This window comes from Pongo abelii, chromosome 2 (genome assembly GCF_028885655.2).
Source record: "Pongo abelii isolate AG06213 chromosome 2, NHGRI_mPonAbe1-v2.0_pri, whole genome shotgun sequence".
NCBI classification, from domain to species: Eukaryota; Metazoa; Chordata; class Mammalia; order Primates; family Hominidae; genus Pongo; species Pongo abelii.
In genome coordinates this window covers 124,921,178-124,937,574 of record NC_085928.1, presented here as the reverse complement: position 1 = coordinate 124,937,574, position 16,397 = coordinate 124,921,178, and the positions used below count along the sequence as shown (strand labels likewise).

The 16,397-nt window shown below is 37.7% G+C and overlaps 1 protein-coding gene across 18 annotated transcripts in view; it reads left to right on the top strand.

Moving 5' to 3' along the window:
• Window positions 1–16,397, top strand: part of RBMS3 (RNA binding motif single stranded interacting protein 3) — an 861,233-nt gene that overhangs the window by 567,837 nt on the left and 276,999 nt on the right.

Below are 16,397 nucleotides of genomic sequence, written 5' to 3'. Positions count from 1 at the left end.
CTACTAATAACTTTGAATATTATTAAAATGTTATTTTTTTACCTTCTACTGCCTGATACTTCTTGTTCTCTTCTTCCATCTGCTGAAATATAATGAGACCACAGAAACACAATAATCATATGAAAATACAGGAATTTTAAAAAATATGTTAAATAACAATACTTTTTTGAAGGCAAATATATGACTCTTTAAAATGCCCATCAAGCCTATCAAATTTTTTTAAACTGTTTGGAATTGTTTGGAATATTGTTTTGACTGTATCTGTCTTGAATCCATCACTGCAGTAACAGTTTCTCCCTTGCTATTTTGGCAATCCTTTTGCCATTACTATTTTAAACACATGGAACCAGGAAATCAAAAGTGACTAAGGAAAATCTCTAAAGTGTAAACTTAGTGATTAGTAATCTCCAAACTACAGCTGTGTTTGTACAGAAACAGGTTACAACTGTGTTTTCTGAGACTGAAGAGAATAAAGGTTGTATGTTTCATTCTTTTTGGTAATTTTAATTCTTCTTCTAATTGCCATCAGATGTGGTCTGCTGGAGAGTATACTCCTGGACCCCCTGCAGCTTCTTCATCTTTGCTCTTCTTTTGTGTGTCTCATCTTGTTTCTTCTCCTTGCCTCTTTGTCTTTCTCTTACCATCAGAAAGTCAAAATCACAGCTGGAGAATGTTGAACATTCTATTTTCTTTTTCATGTATTCAGAGCCCTGGGTTTCAAAACCGTAACTAACCAGTGAACCAACCAAACAAATAAATTGCATCAAATAATTTGTTATTCTGAAGTCTCCGAGACTCCATTCTTGTTGTATATATGCCTTTATAAAAATCTGACGAAGGAGATACAATATATACTTTATTGCTTTATTATTATAAAATAAAAATGACCACATACAAAATAATGCCCTCTGTGAAATGGGAAGAGAGTTCTGAAAAATTATTTACCTATATAAAATGGAATTGGAGGAGCTTTGTTACCTCCAGATTAGAAATGGTGGCCATTCAGTATGCTCAGGGCTCATAACATGTCTTTGACCTGTACCTGCTGTAAACACAAAGCATGTCAAGGAATGTTGGAGCATCCAGAAAACTGGGGACATTGGAGGCAGCTAGTCTGCTTCTGGCCAATAGAAAAGTAAGAGGTGGAAATATAGCCCAATATTGTTTGGACCACAAGTTTGAGCCTCTTTTATTTAGCATATTTTCTACACTCTCAGCTTTCTGTGAATTGGGCCAATACATTTATTCTCTGTATCTCTATGGTTATAAACATGGTTCTACATGGGTCTGAAATAACTTAGCTTACACCTTAGTTCTGCATCTCTTACTTGTGTTCTTGGGGCAGTTATATAAACTCTCTGAGCCTCTTTTCCTGACATATATCTATCTATCTAGATAGATAGATAGATAGATAGATAGATAGATAGATAGATAGATGGATGGATGGATGTCAGGTCACTATTATCCAATACTGGCTTGGTCAATATTCCAGTAATTGTTATAGATGAAGTAATTCAGAGATGTACATATACCCACAAAAAAATCTGCTTTTACAGACCAACATTCTACTGGATTGGGGATGATGCAGGATTTTTGCTCCTTAGTTCAACTAAATCTGGGTTCTTTTCTCTTGACCAGGAAAAATTAGGCATGTGGATACATTGAAGGGTGAGAAGGGCAGAATTTATTAAGTGAAAGGAAAACTCTCAGCAAAGAGAGGGGTAGTATAGCCCTAGGTAGTATTGGAAAAGGCAACATTCGATTGGTTAAAAGGCATTATTCAGAAAGAATCAATCGGGAAAGAGCAGACAAACAGGGGCAGAAGTTGTCCCTCTGGGTCACAGGTTTCAATTGGAACCAGCAGTCATGTCTTTCAGCCTTCCGGCTGTTTTAGGCTTGAAGGTGAGGTTTCACCAGGGACCCTTTCCTATATGCCTAGGTATTTGTCTGCCTCCTGCCTCTATCAGGGAGACGACAATAAGTATGTAATAGACAAATAATCAAACATCAGATAATGAAAGTATTACAAAAACACCCCAAACATAGGGGTGTAATAGAGAGTATGGGGCAATAGGAAGCAAGAGATAAGAGAATGATGTTCTGTCTTCAGAGGGAACATTGAAACTAAAATACAAATCAGAAAGAACCAGCCAAGAAAATCTCTTAGTGGGAGTAGGGAGGGAAGAGAACAATCCTGGCAAAGAGAAAAGGAAGTAGAAAACCTAAGGTGGGGCCAAGTTTGGCATGTTTGGGAAATAGAAAGGAAACAAAATTGTGAAACATTGAGTAAGGGAAAGAGGTGTAATAGGTAATAATGTCAGCCTTAAATAATGAGATTCAGAAAATGTGATTAAGTACAGAGTTTATTTGAGCTCAGAGCTTGAAGATGGCCACTCAGGAGTGTAGATTCAAGTTGCCCTGGATATACAGTCCAATTAGCAGTTGTTACAAGTGGGTCTTGAAAGGAAAAAAGAAGCCGTTTTTAAGTTTTTACTAAGAATGTACATTAAAGTAACATAAGCTATTGATTGGCTATTCATGGTTCTTTGTATCACAGATTCCAAGAACATAAAGATAACGGTAGAGACAACTAATTAGGAACAAAAAATGCCTTTAAAAAATTACCCTGGGCATGGATGCTGTGAGGAAGAGCATGATCAAAAGTCTCCAACTCATGGCTCTCTGGGTTGGATAAATTTTGCAGACCTCACACAGCTCAGCCTGATCTGAGTTTTCTCATTTCCCTCCATTTCATCAAGATGTTTTGAAGAAAGCATAGTAGATGAACTAAAAGCATTTTGACTCCTTAGTCCTATATCATAAGGAAGGTTCATTCCCAAATGGTCCTGTCCCACCCAGGTGGGTGTGTGTGGAAGGGGCGGGGGAGAGAATACATCTCAGTAAGAAATTTTAAGTGTGCCTAAAGCTGAATTGGATTGGTATCACAGGGTGGCAAAAATGAGACTTTAGCCAAATCTCAGTCAACTTGTTTATATAGTTGCTGTCACTTGTTGAATCATCCTGGTCTTTAGAATATTATGACTTTAATTTTCTCAGAAGCAGTCAAACAATGAGAGATACATATTGCAAGTAAGGATCACCATTACAAAAAGAGAATATGTATTCCAAAATGAAAAAGGAAACCTGTTCCACTGGTGAGTCCACTGAAAACATCCTGAAGAAAATTAAACCCTTGTCCTTTAGAGACTCATAGCTAGGAAATAATTCTGGATTTAGTCTAAAATATAGGAAAATCATAAAAACTCAAAAACAATAGTCAGTGCTGGAATCTAATAGCAGGTGTGCTATTATTCTGAAACATAATTTTTCTCTCTCCAGTTCCCCATGTAAACCAAGGACAATTCTTAGTCTGATCAATTTATTTGCAAAATAAGTTTTAGTAGTGTTCTTGGCCTGATTATTTGTATAAAGTGTAACAAGAATAATGAATGGCCATACAGGCTCCTTTAAGTTGGCTTTGCTAGAACTTTTTCGTAAGGAATCTCAAATTAGATTTTTAAAAGCCTCTTGAGGCTAGGAAAACAAGCCAAGGATTTGCTGTCAGGTTGTGCCTGTAATACCTATATGAATTGGGCAAAATCCTCTCTTCTTGAGGTCCCAAAATATCTTGAGGTTCCTGGGCCTGTCAGAAAGTGATATTCTTTACTTATCATAAGGTCAGGAACCTTGTAAGAGAACCATGTAAAAATGTATCATGCCAGTCTTTTCAAGAGGCTTTTTATTGGGTTTCTAAGGTCAACTTCAATTCCTCAAAGCAATCTGGTCATATCTAAAAATATGCCATTCCAATAAAAGCTTTGGTAAAATTACCAATGTTCAATGTGTCCTGTTACCAAAAAACAAACATATTCTTATTGAACTTATGCAAATAACTATATTGCCATAAAACAAGAATACTCATTATTAGTTTCCATATTTTGAAGAAATCAGCTAAAGAGAAAAGTGAACATTTCAATTTTGCTTGCAAATGTATACTTTACCCAGTTGCTATAAGCTATGAATAGCTGAAAAGAAAATAAGACAAAATATAAAAGAGTCAGTAATGTTGCAAACAAAAAAGTCATAAATATCATTTTAGTCCTCTATCAGTTCAGTAAATTGAAATAACTTTTGATTGATGTTGAGTTAGCAATCTTCATTAATGTATCAACTTTTTAATTAGAGTTCTGGAAGATTTTACTTAGTCCAGAGGTAAGATCTCGAAAGTTATCAGAAGTCTTTATTCAAGAATTCTTGTTGGGATTCTTTTCCACGAATTTCCTTGAAGAAGAAGTAAATTTTGGACTATAGCTGATGTAATTGACAAGAAATTTAATTATTTTTGTGGCATAAAACAATTTAATATAATAATCATAATTATGTCTGATAGCATGTATCAAGACATATCTGAATTTTAAGAATCTCATATAATTTTGGAATACATATTAATAATACATGTATACTAATATAACTCAAACCTATTTTTCTGACTTTTATTTTAAATTCAGGGGCACATGTGCAGGTTCGTTAATAGGTAAACTTGTGTCATGGGGGTTTGTTGTACAGATTACTTCATCACCCATATATTAAGCCTAGTACCCATTAGTTATTTTTCTGATCCTCTCCTTTCTCCCACCTTCCACCTTCTGAAGGGCCCCAGTGTGTGTTGTTCCCTTCTATGTGTCCATATAAACAGCATTTCTTATTTGACAATGCTTCCTATATGATTTTAACATACCAAATAAGCGTTATATGTCTCTCCTGGACTTCCAGGGGTTCCTCTTTTATGTCCAGGTTAGTACAGATCAAAAGATAATTTTAGAATTTGAAATTTAATTTTTGGAAATATGTAAAGTATTAAAGGTTTAAAACACTTGATATTGAAATTAAAAAATGTTTAAAACACATGATCAAAATAGAATCAGAAGTCAATGCATAATAATAGTCATTTATTTTGTGAAAATGATAATTCAAATGTTTCAGAAAGCAAAATTTTTTATTATTTGATAGAGAAGAGATTTAATACCCAATCAAGGGACCTAATAAAGACAACATGAGGGAAACTCTCCCTGCAACTCAATTATTTCACAGTTTACTCAAAAAGTAAACAAATCTTTTACTATCTCTTATTAATAATACACAAAATTCTTGTTCTAAGGAGAAAACCAAGTTTTACTTTTAGTGTATTATCAATACTAAAGCTAATGTTAATAAAACGTTATGACCAAATCTGTCCAATCTCAATCAGCTTTGACCTCACAAAATAAGATTTCCATAAACCTTTTATAACCTTTTCTAATTTTCTATTAAAAATGATCAGTATTCTGAGAAAACCTTGTGACAACATAGGGGCACAGACTGTGGCCTTACATCAGTGTGCTTTTGATATTAATGCTCAGTTTTTAGAAAAACATATAAATAATTTCTAATTTTAGACAACTTGAACACACACAAAATTTCTTTCCCAAGATTAATCTTCCACAAACCCTCTACAACTTGCTTAAGATGTTTTGCCACTACCTAAGCAAAAATTCTATGGATAAATACACAGGTATTTTCCTGATCAGAAGACAGCTATTTTCACTGAACCAACAATATTAAACTAGTCTCAAAGATTTACTCAAATCATGTGAACTAAAAGGCACTTGAGCTGGTTTTGAGACAGGATAGTTCCCCTGGTACCTCTGTGGGACTCATGAAGGGGTGGCTTGGTTAGGCAGCCCGCAGCACTCAAACCCCTTGTGGGAGGGTTAGCACGCAGGTGAGCTGGTGCAGGAGCTGGGGCGAGTGCCTTTGGGTGCCTGCAGGAACAAACACTGTACAGGCCCATGGCAGCGCCTAGGGGTTGCCTACGACCCCTGGAGCCCCAGAGGATGTGTGTTACAGTGTGGTCCTTTAGCTTTGTCGTCCGTGGATGGCTTAACTGTTTAACAGCTCAATGGGGAGTTAGTGTGACAGCCTCTTCCCCCTCACCTCAGTTCTTGTCTGGCATCCAGGAGGAGTGAGGTCACACAAACAATTTGGAGGGTGGTGAATGCAGAGGATTTTATCGTGTGGTGGAAGTAGTTCTCAGCAGGAAGGGGAGCTGGAAGGGCAATATAGTGGGAAGATAGTCTTCCCCTGGAGTTGGGCCATCTGTGGCAGAACTCTTCTATGAAATTCTGCTGTCAAGTCATCCCTCTGAAGTCAAGCTGCTTCTCTCTGATATCCAGCTGGTTCCTCTTTTCTCCTTCCCTGCCAGTGGAGCTTGGAGTTTTTATGGGTACAGGGTGGAGGGTGGGGCAGGCCAGGGTGATTTTGGAAAAGGCAACATTTGGGTGGGAAAACGGGGATGTGAAGTTCTCATTTAGGGCATTGGGTCCAGGCTTGAGGGTGGAGCCCTCGCCAGGGAACCACCCTCTTCTACCCAGTATTTCCCTGCCTCCTGTCTGTATGTAGTTTCCATTTTTCTGATAAAATATTTGATTTAACCACTTACATTTTATTTAAGACAATTAATTGGAGGTTGTTCATATATGTTGGTAGTAAAATGTCACATACACATGCCACATATAAACACATAGACATACAGGACACATAGAAGCAAATTTTGTATTAATAGCTTTATAAGGTTCTCCACTTGTCAGTTTGCAAATAGTTTCTTTCCTCTTTAGACTGTCAAGCCCTAAACAACAATTAGCTAGGCTATCCTAAATTTACAATAGAAAAACAGGACTCTTAGGTGAAAATTTACATCCCAAAGGCACAGAACTTAGATCTAAACACCTTTATTTACCGAGACAAAGAAGGGCATAGGTAAAGGCCCAGTCAAGATAAAATTATCAGTAAAAATATCTTAAACAAAAGTAAAGTTGGTTTTATAAACTTTAAGGCACTGTTTTTCCTGTCATAAAAGTTTCTAGTAGCTTAGGTGGAGCAAGGGAGATGCTCCTACAAATGGAGATTTCCTTTATATATGTAAATTTATTTTACAAAGAGTTTCGAAATAGCCACCTAAATGCCAGAAAGTCATATTTTGGAGACCAATCTAGTTAGACAGCTGGTATTTTCAACTTAGCTTATGTATTGATTAGATTACTAACCTCAGGATTGAGCCCTTTAATGAATAGCAAAATGAAAGCATTTGCAGTTTTTGAGGACTAATATTTACATGTGTGAAAATCAGGCAGTGCACCTAGATATTTAAAATTGAACAATCCCACTTTTACATTGAATCCTGGGTTCCCTAGAAGAGAGAAATACCACAAGACCGGGGTATGCAATGTTTCCACAATGCACCTCACTGCAGACATTCCCTCAAGACTGCTAGGCGACCAGTGCCCATCAGCCCACTCTGTGATCAGACCACCCTCCCACAGGAGGAGTTTTATGCCTTGAGGGAAAGTGCTTCCTCCACCTTCAAGTGTTCAAACCTGTCTTTCTATCTAAACACCGGAAAAAATGAGTAGCCCCGTACATTTATAATCATTCACTGCAACTGATTTCAGCTACTTCAGAAACCACAGTTTTTGCCAGTGACTTGTCAGCCATTGCACACACACAATTCAAATTGTATCTCATAGTACAGAGTAATCCCTGGTATCCTAAAAGCTAAAGAGATCAGTTACTACTTCTAAGAGCTCTTGCAAATCTTTATTATTAGATTCAGTTATGGAAGTAAGATTGCCCATAATTATACTTCCTTTTTGAATGATAAAAAAGACCCAGTGAGAGGAATTTTGGTCACCCAACAAGAATGTTTAGATTTGTCAATTGAACTGAGCTGTGAAATCTGACCAATTTTAAAGGTTACAAATTTTTCACTTAAGCCGTAAGATTACACTTTTTCTTTTCAGAGAGAAACTATTTTTTCCCTGACCAAAATTTTAAATGAGATAAAAGATTGAAAAACTCTTTTTTTTTGAGACAGAGTCTCACTCTGTCACCCAGGCTACAGTGCAGTGGCAAGATTTTGGCTGACTGCAACTTCTGCCTCCCAGGTTCAAGGGATTCTCTTGCCTCAGCCTCCTGAGTAGCTGAGATTTCAGGCGCCCACCACCATGCCTAATTTTTGTATTTTAAATAGAGGCAGGGTTTCACCATGTTGGCCAGGCTGGTCTGAACTCCTGACCTCAAGTGATCCTCTTGCCTCAGCCTCCCAAAGTGCTGAGATCACAGGCGTGAGCCACCGTACATGGCCAAAAGATGGAAAAACTCTAAGAATTAATTCAAAATAACACTAGCTCAAAAAGAAAAAGTGAAAGTCACAAATCTGCAATCAGCAGAAACTCTAGAGAATAAAAAATGGAACTCCTACCTTACAGTAGAGCTTCAGTTCCAACCATGTTGAGGCAGGAATGTGTGCAGCTTCAATAAGTGAATTGGTCTGAATCTTCAACCAAGAATGGAGCATTCAAATTTGAGGAGGGCTTACCCAGTTGACTGACCTCCATTGACTCCAGTGAGGTCAGATGAATGAAAGTTATGCTCATATCAGGGCTCCAGCTGTCAGCAAAGCAAGGGAGATGACTGAAAGTCTGCTTCAGGTCCCACCTGAGTCACCAAAATGTCAACCTTAAATAACCTAAGTACAGAGATTATTTGAGCTCAAAGCTTGAAGATGGCCACCCAGGAGCCAGATTCGTGTTGCCCGGAATATACAGTCCAATTAGCAATAGTTACAAGTGGGTCTTTAAAGGAAAAAAGAAGAGAAGTTTTTTATCAAGACTTTTCGTTAAAATAACATAAGCTATTAATTGGTTATTCATTGCTCTTTGTGTCACAAATGCTAGGAATATGAAGATAATGGGTGAGAAAGCTAGTCAGGAACAAAAATGCCTTAAACAATTGCCCCCAGGCATGGATACTCAGGGGAGAGACAGCCATGACTGAAGCCCTGTACTTATGTCGCTCTGGGCCTGATAAATGTTGCATATCTCACATAGTTGAGCCTGCTCTGAGCTATTTTTCTTTTCTCAATAAAATCCAGGAATGAAATATGGCTGTAGCTAGGAGATTGATTAAAAGTGGTAATGTATTCCAGAGTCATTAATGGTATGACTTTTCTACACCTATATTTAATTTTCACTTTGTCTCAGATTATTTATTTAAGTTTAATTTTCTGCCATTTCTTTATGAAAATTCCTTCTAGAAACATTGGTCTGGCTAAAAAAATATATTTAGATAATTATGCATCTATATGAGTACATAGATGAGTGTCCCTACTGGGGATAATCAGGTAATCCAAGTGAAAGAAGTAGTTTCTAGATGGAGTATAAGGCAAACTTTATTTCTTATACACTTCTTGAAACACACAGTCTTTGGGATAATTTTTTTACCCCTCTGCTGTTGATAGCTTTATGGTGTAGGCATCAAGGCACTGGCTGGAAGCAGAGTTTCACTCCAGATGATTCTACTGAAGAAAATTAAGGAGTATTTACAAAATATTTACATAAGCAGTGTTAAGGGAACTGAGGTAAAGGCAAAGAGATGTTGATGTTCCTAGAGAGGAGCAACAGAGGGAAACCTCTACCACCCTGAGAGCTCAAGGAGCAACCAGAGGGGTGTTTCCAGAGTTCAGTGAGAGCCAGAGCCTCAGAGGAGGACCTGCTTGGAAGGACTGTAGACAGGGAAAGATGCAACCCCGGCTAGACAGAAGTGCCAAAGCAGGGAGACAAAGAGGGAAAACCACTCAGATTTCTCTCTACTGTTGTCTTTTGAAGTTCTTTCAAGCTTCCATAGGCAGAACCCAATGGAAAACCAGTAAACAAAAGAACTAAGATTACACAGTCGATAGAAGGGTTACTTCCTTGGGGCATAGAGCAGGACAGAGAGGACATTTAGAAAAGGGTGAGCAGAAATACACCACTATCCCTGTATAAATTAAGTTAAATAATTTTTCTTTTCTCCTAACTATCAAAAATAAAGAATGCAAGTTCAGTGATAAACAGCACCTACTATTTTGCCTTAGGATTGGCAATTGATACAGCTTGGTAGGAATAATGGCAAAGTGGCTTCGTTTAAAGAACAGAACTGCTCTTTTACTCTGTTCCATGGTTGCTGTGATGTCTTTTTTTCTGACACCAAATGTGTGGGTTTTTCTGATATCAAATACCTTATTTTTGCATATCGATTCTCTAATTCTCTGACATCAATTGGATGTCCTACAATTTAACTCAGTTTTGACACAAACTACCTGATGATCATCAGACTCCACAGGTGTAAGGGCTCAGTTCCACGCCAACTGCAAATGGAGTGCCCAGGTGTATTAGTCCATTCTCATACTGCTATGAAGAAATATCTGAGACTGAGTAATTTATAAAGAAAAAGAGGCTTCATGGACTCACAGTTCCACATGGCTGGTGAGGCCTCACAATCATAGTGGAAGGTGAAGGGGGAGCAAAGGCATGTCTTACATGGCGGCAGGCAAGAGAGTGTGTGCAGGGGAACCATCCTTTATAAAACCATCAGATCTCATGAGACTTACTCACTATCATGAGAACAGCACAGAAAAAAAACCCACCCCCATGATTCAATTACCTGCCACCAGGTCCCTCCCATGGCACATGAGAATTGTAGGAGCTACAATTCAAGATGAGATTTGGATGGGGACACAGCAAAACCATATCACCAAGCTACCCACATTTCTTCCCAGCAACTACAAAATGTGGGAGTACCCACAACTCCCCAATTCAGGTTTAGTAACTCACTAAAATGACTCTCAAAGCACTTCATCAGTTTATTATAAAGGATACAACTCAAATGAAAGAAATGCATATGGCCAAGTATCAGGGAAGGGGTGTGTAGCTTCTGTAGCCTCTCTGGGCTCACTACCCTCCTGGCATATATCAGTGTCTTCTCCAACCTGAAAATTTCCTGAACCTTGTTGTTTAGGGATTTTTATGTAGGTTTCATTAGGTAAAACCTCTAGGTTTGATTAATTAAATCATTGGCCCTTGGTGTTTGAGCTCAATCTCCGGCCCCTCTCCAGTTCTTGGAAGTCAGAGAGGGTGGGGATGAAAGTTCCAACCCACTAATCAAGTCTTAGTCTTTCTGGTGACCAGTCCCCATCCTGAAGCTACCTGAGTGACCTCATTAGCATAAACTCAGATGTGGTTAAAAATAGTCTATTCTGAATAATAAAACATACTCCTATCGCTCAGGAAATTCCAAGGGTTTTAGAAGCTGTGTGTCAGCAACCTGATAAAAAGACTAAATATATTTTTTATTATATCATTGTTGCCATGCAGAAAGCATGGGTTAAACTGTCCCATCTATTAAAAGGAATCACAAATTTCAATTTTCATGTGAAATCTCCCAAGTTTCAAATGTTGACAACCATTTCAAAATTTCCAAAATCTATTTGCAGTCCAAATAAAACATACCTGTAGACTGGGTTTGGCCCATGGTTTCTAGTCTCTCATACCTGACACAGAACTTCGGAACAGGAGTTTTCAACCCTGGCTGCACACTGAAATCACCTGGGTAGCTTTGAAATCTTTGTGCCTGGGCCTCATGCCAAAACAATTAAGTCAGAATCTCCTGGGCTGGGCCCCAGAGATTAGTATTTTTAAAAATAGTTTTCTGATAATTTTAATGTACAGTGATTTTAAAAGCTTCTTATTTTGGAATAAGTTTACCTTCACATAGAAGCCATAATGATAATATAGATTTTCTATATATTGCACACCTAGTTTCCCCCATTAACACCTTAAATTACCATGGCACATTTGTCAAAATTAAGAAACTGACATTGGTATATTACTATTAAACTCCAGACTCTATTTGGATTTTGCCAACTTTTTTATTAACATTTTCTTTCTCTTCCAGGATCCAATCCAGTTACCATATTGCATTTAGTTGTCCTGTCTCATCAGCCTGCTCTGATCTGTGATAATTTCTTAGACTTTGTTTGTTTGAGTAGTACTGGCCAGGTATTCTGAATGTCTCTAGATCTGAGTTTGTCAGCTGTTTTTCTCAGGATAGGACCCCTAGTTTTTATGGGTTTTGGGAGAGAATACCACAGAGGTGAAACACCCTCCACATCTCATATCAGGTTATATTCCACTTTTGAAAACAATTTCTTGAAGTAATAGTGGCTGGGTAGAGTGGAGCTAGCAGGACCCATCCTACTCTTGAACAGATTGAAGTACATCAGTCAGTAGAGAAAATCATGAGGGATGACATGAGGCCAGCAATGGAACTGCATCTCTTCCAAATAAATAGTCTCAATTGAAAGTCATGAGACAACAGTTCTATTCCAGGCTCATCCACTAACTAGTTTTTAGGGAAGCCAATCACAATCTTCTAGTGTTACTTTCTTCATCTGCACAATATAGAAGTTGATGTCTGAGGCCATTTCCAGTCTTGAAATTATGTGATTCTTAAACTCTGGAATGTGTTTTCATTAGTCAAATATTGTCATCCACAGTTTCATTTCCTAAGAGGAATGTGTTGTAATGCTGAGCAAGATACCTCAAAATTTCTGGTTTCTACAAAAGGGCATGTAAGGGAGGCCTCTCGGCTTCACTGTTTGGTACTTAAGACACTTGTATCCTAAGAATGTCAGGTGCCTGGCAGGAAGAAAACAAATTGCAAAAACTGAGAAGAAAATTCATCACATTCATTCATCTCTGTTTCTGGGACTCACTATTTTATTCCTTCCGTTACAATGGATTAAGAAGGAAATGACATAATTTGTTTTTGAAATGTCAGAAGGAGTGCACAGTTTAGTACTTTAAAAAATATTTTAATGTTGACCCTGTGCATACGTAAATCTTACCAGAAATGAAGATGACTGGCTTACAACGTTAGATACTCTAAGTTGCCAATAATTTGTACAGAGCCTGTGATTGCAAAACCACAAACATTTCACAATACTGGAAACCTCTAATTAACCATAATAAACGATAGGATGGATTTGTTTTAAATACATGGTTAATAATGCTTCTTGCTTTAAGACCATAAACTGTGTGATTCTCTATGGAGGTGACAGAGGTAGGTTGCAAATGGTTTTGCAAAGTACATTTCTACCTCTGCATGCTAAGTCTGACCCAGAACATTCTGCTAATATTGGATCAGCCTCTCATCTGATGTAATTTGCCTGTGGGAATTGTATTGGCTGTTAAACTAGCTCCTCTTAGTAGCTGTTTGAAAAAAAAAAAAAAAAAAGGAAGAAGAAGAAGCACAATTCTGTGGTGTGTTTCAAATAACTGAAGCCAGGTTCCTAGGTACTGAGACAAGAAAGAATGTCAAACAGGACCTTTAATGTGTATTTATATTTAAACATCAGACCTAACAGAAAACCCTGAAGCTTTATACAATGATTAGAGCCTTGTAAGATCCTAATTAATGTATTGTCAGGTGAATGGTTGGCCTGGCACTCAAGCTGTTCTGAGGGACGCAAGGGGTTTCAGGTACCGCCTAGGAAGAATAGATGCAGTTGTAGTGATTCAGTGGCCCATCTGAAAGGGACATATAAAGGCAGCTGTGTCTGGCGTGCTGTCTTTTCAGACTCACTTGATAATGCTAGTGTCAGTTTCAACTGAAGCGTGTGCCAGATTCCAGATAGCTTGAGCTGGCATTTCAGAGAGGTTAATTGTGAAACTTGAGAAGAAAATGCGCACATTCTTCCTAAGATGGCTATTCAAATATAGTCTCTTTCCTCCCCACCAGAGCTTTCTGGGTCTCAGTCTCACTTTTGTTCTGCTTCCACATAAAATGCACGAGGAACACTGAGCCTTTTCCCCTTGGCAGCTCCTATATTGCCATCTTTGCTGGGACTGCTTTGCCTTGTTAAAATGTGCCCCGTGTATTAAAATGGAATTGTCACTGCTGGGTGGTGCAGCATAACATGGTTTGACACTAAGCGCCGGCAGCTACAGAAAACAGACTTTTATTGCATTTATTCTTTCAGAGACGGGAGTCTCTAAAGGCTCACAGCAGACATTCACTTAGTTAAATCTGAATGAACCCAAAGTGAACAATCCACTCTACTGTCTTTGTGTTCACAGAAACAGCCCCCATCCAGTTTGATATGGCTGTAAAACAGTGTTAAGAAAGGATGATCATACTTAGAATACAGAAGGGAGGACTTGAGGCTTTCAAACAGAACAAAAATATTTTAAGTGGGTGGAGTGGGTTAGCCACTTGATTTTCTTTTTTAGTTTCCTCTCTATTCCCTAAAATGTATTATGTAGAATAAACACACACACACACACACACACACACACACACCCCTAGTATTAGTCTTCATTTATAATTCCATGCCATTTTAAGACAAAGAGAAAGGATTTTATTTGTAGGACTCTTGCAAGCAAGCTTTAGATTCTTAACTGCCTTTTATCCAGATGAGTACCCAGAGAGAGATTGAACAGGGAGGGGGCTCTGAGGCATAAACTTTGCATTTTGTAGCTCTCCTGGAATAAAAATTCCATAAAGTAACATCTGTAGTAATTAAGGGCTTACATTTCCTCTCCCATTCATGTCTCTGCTAGGAGGGAAGGTTATTTTCCCTAAGAGACAATAGTGGATCCTGTGGGAAGAAAGAACAGAGTTAGAATTCTTTTCTTCCTGGAAATGGAAATTTTCTACTTTAAAAAAGAAAAAGATAAAAAAATTGAAAGACTTGCCGTAAAAGGTTCCACTGGAAAAGAAGCTTGAAAGAGTTAGGAAAATTGTACTTAGCTGTTCCTAAATATTTAGAATGAGGAAAGATTCCGCTTGCCTTTCTTATCCAAACATCTTCTGATATAGGGCAACTTGTGAGTGAGGAGTAAACAAAATGCTGTTTTTGTTTTTATTTTTATCTATTAAAATTGCATAAAGAGTTTTCTTTTTATTTGGACATCAAATTGATTCATTCTGAAGATTTTTTTTTCAAAATAATACTTATGTGGATCCATTGGGTCGCCTGATGATATACATACTGACCGTTAATGTTAAGTTAGTTTCCTACACTTTCTTGTCATAGCAGGATCAGCTACTTAAATTAGGGTGAAATATGACAATGTAGATCCCTTTGTTAAAACACTGTTAAGAAGCTCAAGGCAGCAACAGCAGAACTTTAAACCAAGTGCAGGGTTGTTCTAAGCGTAGGGCTCTGTGTGAAGACATAGGCCTCATTCCTGTAAATTCAGCCCTGCTTGGCGGTAGAGATTTGTCATATCCATCAATACAGAAAGATGCACACTCATCCCATGCTTCATAGGAACGTACATCTGAAAACAAAACTTTGTCAGAAAATAATTATAGCTGAAAAACGGAACTCGTTCCTGGTATCATCTTCAAACTTGTTAAACAGGTGATACAGATGCCCTGACTTCCTCTCTCAGTTAATTTTTAAGAATTTCCCGGGCAAACCTTCCACTGAGCCACATGCTTGCTCTCTCTACCACATTGTAATAAGGACGCATGCCCTCCAAGCTGCCCAGCTCAGCCCCCTGCCCTAATTACTTCTCCAAAAGCCTTTCCTAGATTCTGTGCCTCTTCTCAGCATTTCTGTCACTTCTGGGATTCCTCTCACATTTGAATTCTTATAGCTGTAATAAGTATGTATAACTTACTTGACATTTGTTAATATATTTTTTTGTATCTTGTTTCCTTTGTCATGTAATATGGTCCTGTAATATGGCCATGTAATATGGTCCTGAAATACACGTAAAATTTAGATGTAGGAAAGTTTTACAACTTGAGTTGATGAGCACCATTCCAAGAAAGCTCATATTAATAACAGCAGAAAATCCAAAATTATACTTTGCCTTTTGAACACATTTTACACGTTTCGTACACATTCTTTCATGTGTATGTGTGCTGTTTCTTAAATTTATTTTTGCCTCTAGTATACTCTTTGGAAGACTTAATTTTCTTTTATCAGAATTAATCCTTAATTATTATCCTCCCCATCCAATTTTATAAAATAATAAAGGCCAGATATTATTCATTATTTGGAAAATGCTACAAATATTACTGCACTTAAGATATGGTATCATTGCCAAAATTTAAATTATGTTGGTATGGCTCAAAATGTTCATGCTTTAGGTTGTACGTGAGATGCCAAAATTTGGCACAAGAACACCAGTTTAGGAATATTGATAAGATAGTATGAAAAAATAGGATATTGTCTAAAATTCAATATTGAGAAAGTATAGAACCTAAGGTTTGTGTATCTATACCTTCCTTCAACATGTAGGACCCCACCTAACTCTTTGGATGTCTTACATAAAGTGGATTTTCAATAAAAATGTCATAATGCTGACCACTACATTGCTGTACCAATCAGTCCTTTAGGCTGCAAGCCATTCAAATAAAACACATCTTGTCAACCTCTTTTGTGGGATCCATCAGCAGTATAGCTTAGTAGCTATAGCACAGATTTTACTGCTGCACAGGTGTCAGTTCAAATACTGACTTTTCCTCTT